Source organism: Lactuca virosa, chromosome 3, assembly GCF_052849685.1.
Source record: "Lactuca virosa cultivar CGN04683 chromosome 3, Lactuca_virosa_CGN04683_v6, whole genome shotgun sequence".
Taxonomy (NCBI): domain Eukaryota; kingdom Viridiplantae; phylum Streptophyta; class Magnoliopsida; order Asterales; family Asteraceae; genus Lactuca; species Lactuca virosa.
The window spans coordinates 48718801-48729278 of NC_136428.1; positions in this window are offsets into that span (position 1 = coordinate 48718801).

Sequence of the window (10478 nt, forward strand, 5' to 3'; positions counted from 1 at the left end):
TAAGAAGTGTTTATCCGACGAGACCCTTATAATCCCTCTCGATGAAATTGAAATCAACGAGAACCTCAACTTCGTGGAAGAACCGGTCGAAATTATGGACAGAGAGATCAAACGAACGAAACAAAGTCGCATCCCGATAGTGAAGGTTCGCTGGAATGCCAAGCGGGGACCTGAATTCACTTGGGAGCGCGAAGATCAGATGAAACAGAAATATCCACATCTCTTTCTAAATCCATGATTTGTATTCTATGCTCGAATTTCGGGACAAATTCCCTCTAACGAGGGGATGATGTGACAACCCGGAATTTCTTTCGTTCAAAACGTTAAAAATAAAACAATTTGGAATTTATTTCTGCTCTTGCCAACATTATTTTGAGCTTAATTAAATATTCTGAGTTCGGTCCAATTAAGTTTTGGGTTCAAAAACGAGGTTTTCTAAGTCAAAGCATAGCATCCGGGCCAAACACCCTTCGAGAGGAGTGTACGGCCGCAAACTCGAGTTTACGGCCGTACACCCCCACCCCCCCTGGCCGAAAACTCACCCCTATATAAGGGGTACCTAGCCTTCATTTATCCCTTTAACCACTCCAAGGACTTTCTCTCTCTACTCTCTCTCTACATTCATCAAATTCTCTCCAAGATCTTCAAGATGTAAGTGTTTTTCCACCTTGAATGTTGTTGCAAATCCTTATTCTAGTGATGAATTCATGTTTTATCTCATTAAATCTCATCTTTTTCTAGATCTTCTCTCTCACCAAGAACACCAAGAACACACACTAGTTCTTGGTGGCTAAAAACTTCATTCCAAGCTTCCTAATAGTAAGTAACTATCTCCTATGCTTGGTATCTATTAGAAACCCTCCATTTTCACCTGGAAATCGACCCAAAATGCATGAAAAACGAAGGGTTTACGGCCGTAAACCCTGTGTACGGCCGTACACTCTTCATTGGCCGTAAACCCTAGTAAATGGTCAAGAATTGACCTTAAACTCCCCTTTTTGTTATGCACGAGACTTAGAACATTTCCATGAGGCTAGAAATGTCCTTGAAACACCGAAAATCGTATTCCTCATCAAGTGTTTACGGCCGTAAACACAAGTGTTTACGACCGTAAACTTATGGGCCGTAAACCCATGGGCCGTAAACCCATGGACCGCAAACTCTTGGGCCGTAAACCCTGTTTGGCCGCAAACCCATGACCGTACACCCCTGATTACGGCCGCAAACTCCTCACCTTCGATTACATGTGATGCTAACACTTAATTTCAAGTGTTTCCTAGTCCCTAAGGTGGTTTCCTTCCATAACAAATAGTGTTATGCCCTCACCTAATTCCTATATGTGCTTCTATAGGTTAAATAGGATACGTTTGTGTCCGAGGCTCCTTTTGACACTCAGCATTTGATGGGTTTCGAGCACTACATCAATCCTATGGTGTACATGCAAACCCTAATAACTTTGGATCTAGTTTGTCTAATGAACATGCAATTGATAATCCAAAGCCATAAACCCTATATCTAATAAACAATATTTGGAATTAGGGTTTAGATCTTATCTTTGATTGTTATATAGTAATAACAATCAATTCCTTGGCTTCAGAAAGCTTAGTGCCTCAAGTGTTGCACCTCTAATGGAGTCACAAACACCACTAAGCAACTTGGATGAAGAGGGAGGAGAGAGGAGGCACCAAAAACGGCTGGAAACCCTAAAGGAACACTTCACCACGTTTTTGGGGCATATGGGTCCTTTATATACATGTAGGCTATTAGGGTTTTCAACTAGGAAACTCTAATCTGAGTGCTTAGGCCTTAAGCAGTCCAATGGACCATTCCAGAAGGCCCTTGGACGATTTCTTTATGGACCTCCATATAGAATTCGTCCATTGCCATCTAATGGATCCTAAGACCAACTTTGTAACTATCTTATCATTACAATATCAGTCCCCTTAAATTAATTAATCTCTTTTAGCCACAAAATTAAATCTTAATTAATTCTTGACTAATATTAATTAAACAATATGATTTCTCCTTTAATATATTATTCTCATAATATATTAATAAATCATAATTAAACCTTTATCTCCTTAATTCATCCTACATATTGCTATGGTGAAGGCAACCCAAAAGGACCATGCTCATAATCGGGTCAAGTACATACCAAAATAGTTATGGACTTAGACACTAATCCAACAGTCTCCCACTTGGATAAGTCTAATAACTATTTTGCATAACTTCAGAACCTGATCAGCAATCGTAGCTTTCAAAAGTCGCTGTCAACTCTGATCTTATCAGATACGCGTGTCCTTTAGATAAGGGATCATATATTCCTCCATTCTCAAGATATCGTATAGACACAAGACATGAATTTTAATCATTCTCTCTATACTGTTTCCCGATTTCCGATTTATGACGACTGACAACAGACTACAATTGGACACATCAACTTAGTCCCGGCTTGGCCAAGCGCTTAGGGTGTCATCACTAAATCATCGAGAGGCCCACATATATCGCTTTTATCCCACTTTGGGTAAAATGAATGGATAAACTTCGACTCAAATGCTCACTTGCATTTACTGATCGAATCACACACAACAATAAGTTTTATAACACCAAGTTACTGGTGCGTTTTCTTATTATCAATGCGCAACCGACCAACAAATAACAACTCGCACGTCTCGGTTTCAAGAATATACAATGTTATCGTCTCACAATTACTCATGATAAAAAACCATGAAGTGATTCAAGTGAGCGTGGGTTTGATCCAATACTCTAATCTTATTAAAGCACTCATGAACTCTGCAGCAAACTTGTGCTATGTCTAAACACTTAGACAATCTACAGACATATTTATGACAGTCTTCCTTCATACCTAGTTCCTACGTATGACCGACTGTGGAGGTTCGAATAACCCAGTTATTCTGGAAGTTAAAACATGCAAAATGAAACGCAATAATAATATTAATCCTATATGGCCCCAAAACTTTTGAGTGTAAATAAAAACACTTTTATTTAAACACCATATTGATTACTCATTATTCATTGCTTACTGTTTCAGAAAATCAACTTATTACTCGAATTATAACCACAATTGTCCCATACTCCAAGCATGCACACTTTGGTTTCCTATGGTCCATACTTTGTGAAATAGATAAATTGAAAACCTTTCCAATGATGCTCATTTCACAATTCCTAATCCTCATCGTTAGTGTAAGAATACAAGGTTCTTACCACTATTAGAATATGTTAGATTCTAACATTTTATGCAACGACCCTTTCGTAAAGTCATAGCACAAAAGTCACCAAGACTTGGCTAATGAAATTACTAAGTTCTCTATCAGAAATTGTTACAAAACAATTCTATAGATGTGATGTCTCTCACTCAAAGTACATTCCTTTGAACATCCTTTTGCATAAAAGTTTCTAATCTACATAGATTCTTAATTTCCAACTCCCATTTATGGAAATATTTTCATATTTGCTATATGATAACTCATTCTTAAAAGAATCTTATCTATTCATAATAATGTCAATATAGTCCATCCAGTACTATACTTCCAACTACTCACAAGCGACAAATCCTCAGTGAACCTCAGATCGTCCTTTGATAGTTGTTTAATTATTTTAGTGAAAACCGATTCTAGTCCCTTTTTCCCTCTTAATGCCCTAAGCATTTGGAAAATTTTAGAACGGTCAAATATTATAGCATATGCAATCGATCCTATACTCGAAGCGTATTGGACACGATGCATAATGTCTCACATAAAGACGTGATACTTTATCATCTTTCTACCATAATATTTTATGTGCCATGTTCCCACAATTCGAACTATGAAGAGGGATGCCATAATAATAATCGAATTTTGAGAATGCACTATGTATCCTTGACTAAATTTATTAACATTTCTCGATCTAAGCTTTAGAATTTTGAAACGAAGTATAATATTCTCTCCCTTAATTATAGCAAAACAACTTTTCAACCTTTGCAACTTTGCAAAGTGAATCTTTGTTTTCTATAATTAATATTGCTAACTTGCAATACTTACCATAATAATCATGCTCCCACTAACATGATGATTATTTTCTTACCAGCATAACACTTATGCTCCCACTAGCTTTGACATGTATTCAGAAAACAATTGAACTTCTAGAAAACAATGCTTATTGAATTCCTTAAGTTCATATTTCTAATACCTAATGCTTTGATAAGCCTTTATCTAAGCTTTTTAAGCTCATACACCTTTGCCTTAGATAGCTCACATGTATGTCTAAACAATTCAGAATTTATGTTACTAAGTCCCAAATGTTCAGACCAATTGCCAAATCTCACAATTCGAGCTATGAAAAGGGATGCTGTAATCATAATCGAATTTGAGAATACAATTATCACAATTGATATCTTCTTAAAATCTCTCTTAGTGAAAGCATTTCCTCACAATCATTTTCATGAAGGAGGGAAACCTCATGACACTTAGATTTTAAAGTGTATGTGTTCCTATCCATGTGAATTTTCCAAAACCAAAGTTTGCGACAAATCCAAACTCATATGGACCGAACGTGCTCAATCTCAATTTCTTGCCTCATGGTAACACGAGTGCCCACCATGTCTTCCAAGTGGTTCATCAACTCATCCTTACTTATCAATGTACTTTTCATTGATCAAGGTGCTTTGTCTTTATGCATTCACATGAGAACTCATAGAACTCACATGCATAATTAACTCAATTGGAATGGCACAGAAAAAGAGTATGTCATCCACGATAGGCTTTAAACCTCAAGTCGTGTGCTAGTGATGATCAACTAGGTTTAACTCTTGATTTGTTCTTGAAACCTTTTAAGACCATTAAGACTCCCACTGACTCCTTGACATATAAGATTCTCTTGTCAAGAAACATTCCTTGACAAAACAAATATTCAAGAGTTAGTGTAGTTTTTATCAAGACTATCACTTCACATAATTGGTTCTAGTTGGTCTTTGTCTTATCCAAGACATCACAACTTACCAATCTCAAATGTGCAGGAATAAGAAGACTTTTTCCAATTCCACATTTGTTGAGTGTTATAAACCTACTAAAGACATGCCACTCAAGTCACAATCTTGGAGTATGACTCTTAAGACTTGATATTGGAATGAAGTATGATTGACTTCTTGATTTAACCATTTCTACAATTCTCGATTCCTCTTCTTAGACATGCAATTGCACTAAGACTCACTTAGAGGATCAATTGAGACATGGTTCTTAATCATTAAGACCTATCATAAAACACAATAAAAGTTACTCTCCCTTCTTCTTAGAATAGAGAAACTTTTATCTTTCTGCTTACCAGATTCTTCTTATTCGTTCTGCTATTGATTGAAACTCTTTCAATCAACTCAGAATTATACTCAATCTTATAAGTATAACCATATTTACTAAACTTTAGTAAATCATGACGAATATCTTTATTACTCTTGTGGTGGACTTGATCGAAGCACAACCTAGTGTACTCGATCTCTTAGTCCTTCACTTGACACTTTGTCAAAGAATTAGTCTAATTTTCAAATATGAAGTTTCTCATTCATCACACAATGCAGGTTGCATGATTCCAAGTTTTTGTCCAATTGAAACTTGGGTGATGAGAAACTCTCCCTATTTGGTAAATTCTCGACATTTCCACAAATAACACATTTAAGAATCAAATCCATTATTGCTAATAGAAGAAACATTCAAACATCAATTTTTCATACATGCCATTGCAAGGATAAATAAATAAGACAAAAAAAACAAATTTTATTTTATTGCGGAAAAACTTTGTCCTTACAATGCAATTCAACTGAAAAACTATGCTATTACATATTTCTTAGAAATCTACCCTAACTCTAAAGTAGCAGCTCAAAAATCCGATCTTCGAATCCATGCGATCGAAATCCATTTCTTCGTGATCAGATTCAACACGCTTCTTCCTTAAGTTTCCTTTCTTTTCTTCGATCCTGCAAAACATCAAAATGTAATCTTATCACATCATGTATTAAGAATCAAAAATAGGAACTTATCAGGTTAGTTAATGGATTTTACCTGAAGTAGAGCCATACGTCTTGACTCTCCCATCTCTTAGATCTCTCAGGTAGCTAGGGCAGCTTCGTCTCCAATGCCCCTTCTCTTGGCAGTAAAAGCAAATGGACTCCTGTGGTACATAGCAAGGGACAATCTCAGCCTTTTCTGCACTTCCAATGTAGCTAGTGTCCAATGAAGTATGGGAGTATGATCGACCAATCAAGTTTGCTTGACCAGTGCGCCAAATCATCGTTGATTCAGCAGCAATAAGCAAATAAGTCAAATCAATGAGGGTTACGTCGTGAACCATCGCATAGTACTCTCTTACGAACTCACTATACGAATCAGGAAGTGACTGAAGAACCCAGTCAACAGCCAACATCTCTGAGATATCGACACCCAACATCCTTAACCTATCAATGCGTGACTTCATCTCTAAGACATGTGCACACACAGGTTTCCCATCTTCGTGCTTACTTGCCAATAGGGATTGAGTGAGCTTGAACTTTTCAAGCCTTTGAATTTGTGGGTCAGGGAGAACAATTGGAGGAGGTGGAGGAAGTGAAGCATGACTCTCATTTCCTTGATCGTATCTTGGAACGCCATCTTCATTTGGAAAGCTTGTTCCAATGGATTTGGGAAGACTATTGTTAGATTCATACATCTACAAACCGGGAGAAAATTCAAGTTAGTTGATAAGAATCCTTGATGTAACACCCAAATGAGACATCAAGGCTAGGATCCAACACAATACTCTACAACCTAGAAGAGGGATGCCGTAATCTAGTTGCAGAATATTTGAAGGTAGGTAAATGACGATTTACCAATTTCCACCATGAAAAACGAAAAAGAAATTTAAGTTTTAAATGAATTGAAACTCCTAGATCTTTTGAGATTCATTGAACTTTTCAATGACATGTTTAATCTCGATTATGCCCTTCAAGTTTGCGACTGGGATGCCGAGGATCACAAACAAGGTGTGAATAACCATACGAATCACGTGGTGCACCCAATGCTACTATCACCTAATCAATGTGCCGGTTAGCCACACACGCTCCATTGATCTATGATAAACATCGAGCCACCCTTCACCACCAATGTCAATCCCAAATTAGTGTGTCGGTTAACCACACACGCTCCACTAACGTTTGACAAGGGTACGAAGTGTAATTTCATGGATTAACATACAATTTCACATTTTGCCTAAAGTAACTAGAATTTGGGAATTTGTAAAAGCATGTAGTTACTTTGTATTTCATTATACTTATAATGGAAGGTTTCGTCCTATCCTACCCGTTCGGCTAACGACCCTCCACTAGTCAAGAGTGCGGTGGGTAAGAGTGGATGCCCATTCAATCGCCATTTTATAGGCAATTTCCTTAAACACCCCTTATAGACCAGCTTCGTGAATGAGGCCTACTAACGGTAAGACTGACTGTTTACTTATACATATATAATATTAGACTTTTAATGTCATATATACATATCATAGGGTGTATTTTAAACTTTTAAAATACTAGGTGGTCTAATTTAATTAATTATATTTTAAATTTAATTAAATGTAAACCAAAACTTTATGGATTTATTAACTCTCTTTTAATTATACACTTTAATTAATTAACAAAACCATAAGGGTGTAATTTGAACTTTTCAAAAATACGAGGGTTTTAGAATTTAACATTTCAAAATTAAACTTTTAATCAACTTTTAAATTCCAAAACTTGAGGACAAGTTTTGAAACTTTTCAAAACATTTGGGATTAGAATTTAAATATTTCAAAATTAACTTTTAATAAAAAATTAAATTCCAAAACTTGAGGGCAAGTTTTGAAACTTTTCAAAACATTAGGGTTTAACTATTTAAATTTCAAAAAACAAAACATTTAAGTTCAAATTTAAACTATAAAACCTAAAGGGGAAAATTGAAACTTTTTCACAAGATAATTCAAATCTAAATTACAAATAATCAATCTTTATCTAATAAAACAAAAGATTATCTAAATTTTGACAATTATCTTCTATTTTGGCAAGGATAATCACCTAATATAGATAAAATTCAGATTTTATTGACCAAAAACGTTTTAGGTAATTATCCACAGCCAAAACAGGTCAAAATCCCACAAAAACAACATTATGCGTCTCAGACTCGTCGAGTCAGCACTAGACTCGTCGAGTTCACAGTGGACTCGGCGAGTTCAGCCATGGACTCGGCGAGTCCAGCCCCCAGAAACTCAAATTTTTCGATTTTAAGCTTGAATAATCAAATATAGCATCAAATACATCAAACAAACAGCCCTAGGCTCTGATACCACTAATGGGTTTCGAGCACTACATCAATCCTATGGTGTACATGCAAACCCTAATAGCTTTGGATCTAGTTTGTCTAATGAACATGCAATTGATAATCCAAAGCCATAAACCCTAGATCTAATAAACAATATTTGGAATTAGGGTTTAGATCTTACCTTTGATTGTTATATAGTAATAACAATCAATTCCTTGGCTTCAGAAAGCTTAGTGCCTCAAGTGTTGCACCTCTAATGGAGTCACAAACACCACTAAGCAACTTGGATGAAGAGGGAGGAGAGAGGAGGCACCAAAAACGGCTGGAAACCCTAAAGGAACACTTCACCACGTTTTTGGGGCATAGGGGTCCTTTATATACATGTAGGCTATTAGGGTTTTCAACTAGGAAACCCTAATCTGACTGCTTAGGCCTTAAGCAGTCCAATAGACCATTCCAGAAGGCCCTTGGACGATTTCTTTATGGACCTCCATATAGAATTCGTCCATTGCCATCTAATGGATCCTAAGACCAACTTTGTAACTATCTTATAATTACAATATCAGTCCCCTTAAATTAATTAATCTCTTTTAGCCACAAAATTAAATCTTAATTAATTCTTGACTAATATTAATTAAACAATATGATTTCTCCTTTAATATATTATTCTCATAATATATTAATAAATCATAATTAAACCTTTCTCTCCTTAATTCATCCTACATATTGCTATGGTGAAGGCAACCCAAAAGGACCATGCTCATAATCGGGTCAAGTACATACCAAAATAGTTATGGACTTAGACACTAATCCAACAGCATTCCTATCGACTTACACACGAATTCTACGTCAAACGGTGAGTTCATACCCTTACGTTTTTCCAAGATTTTCATGTTTTCAGGGGGAGAATACAAGCAAAAGTACAAGGAAACTTGTGCTCAAAATATATTATTTTGTTTAAGATAATTATATTTTCAGTATGATTTTAACATGGAAAACATTTTTACCAAACGAATAAGAAATCAACTCGTAGAAACAGTTTTCAAAACTTGGGTAACGAACTCGTGAATCATGTAGTAAAATGTATTATTTTATAAAGGATTCATGCAAATCATAAAAAGGATTTTCAATATTATTACTTGTAAATTTGTTAGTCTAAGTTGGAGACACGTCCTTGGTAACACTCCCACATAATCAGGGTGTAGGACTAGCACTTGTGACCAGAATCTCTTGTAGGAAGAGCGTGACTGTTGTGTATAGATCTATATGAGACTGAAAATCCCACACCCCGCTGCTAGCTACAGTTGGACCGACAGGTCTACGGGTGACAAAGTCATTGAGGATACCGGCCCCGTTACGTGCCTTATCCAGTCAGTTATGGTCATGAAACTCAAAACCTAGATAACAGGAATTTACTTTTGTAATAATGAATCAAGTGAACCAACTTCAAAGTAATAACCGATAGATTACTGGAGGGTATTAATAATACCTTCAGGACTTAGTTCATCACGGTTTTCTTTTATTTAGTTTTATTTATGTAATAAGGCTAATATACCTCTCTGGGTGTAACCGGGGTTTTTAAAAGAAAACTGCGTTTATCGATATAAGTATGGTAGATACTTGTACACCTCAGTTTAGAACGGATAACCAACCATCAACTTTTAGGGAAAATATAGGATTTTCCCGGGATAACTCGGTTTTTTCATAAACAGACCGTTTAACAAGTAACCAATGGATATTCGTATTCATTCCACGACACCTTGGATTGTATATTATTGTATGAATCTGGGAGTCATGGAAGGAATAGGCTTTCAAACACGTTTTTCATAAGAAAATACAGGATTTTCTTGAGGAACACTTTTCAGAAGAATCAAAGAACATTTGTCCACCAAAACTAAATGCTTATGAACTCACCAGCTTTATGCTGATATTCTTTCAAACTGCTTGTATTCTCAGGAAATTAGTAGACAGGTACTCCTTGGATTTAGAGAAGCTGGAGCAATAAGAGTCTTGTTTTTATACTTTTGATATGAACAAAACTATGTATTAAACAATGTAAACCTTTTTCATATATGTATTCAATGTCTGGTTGTGTTTACTATGCTTGCTACGATACAATTGTTGTGATACTACGCATGACGTCAACCACCCCCGAACGTTTCCGCC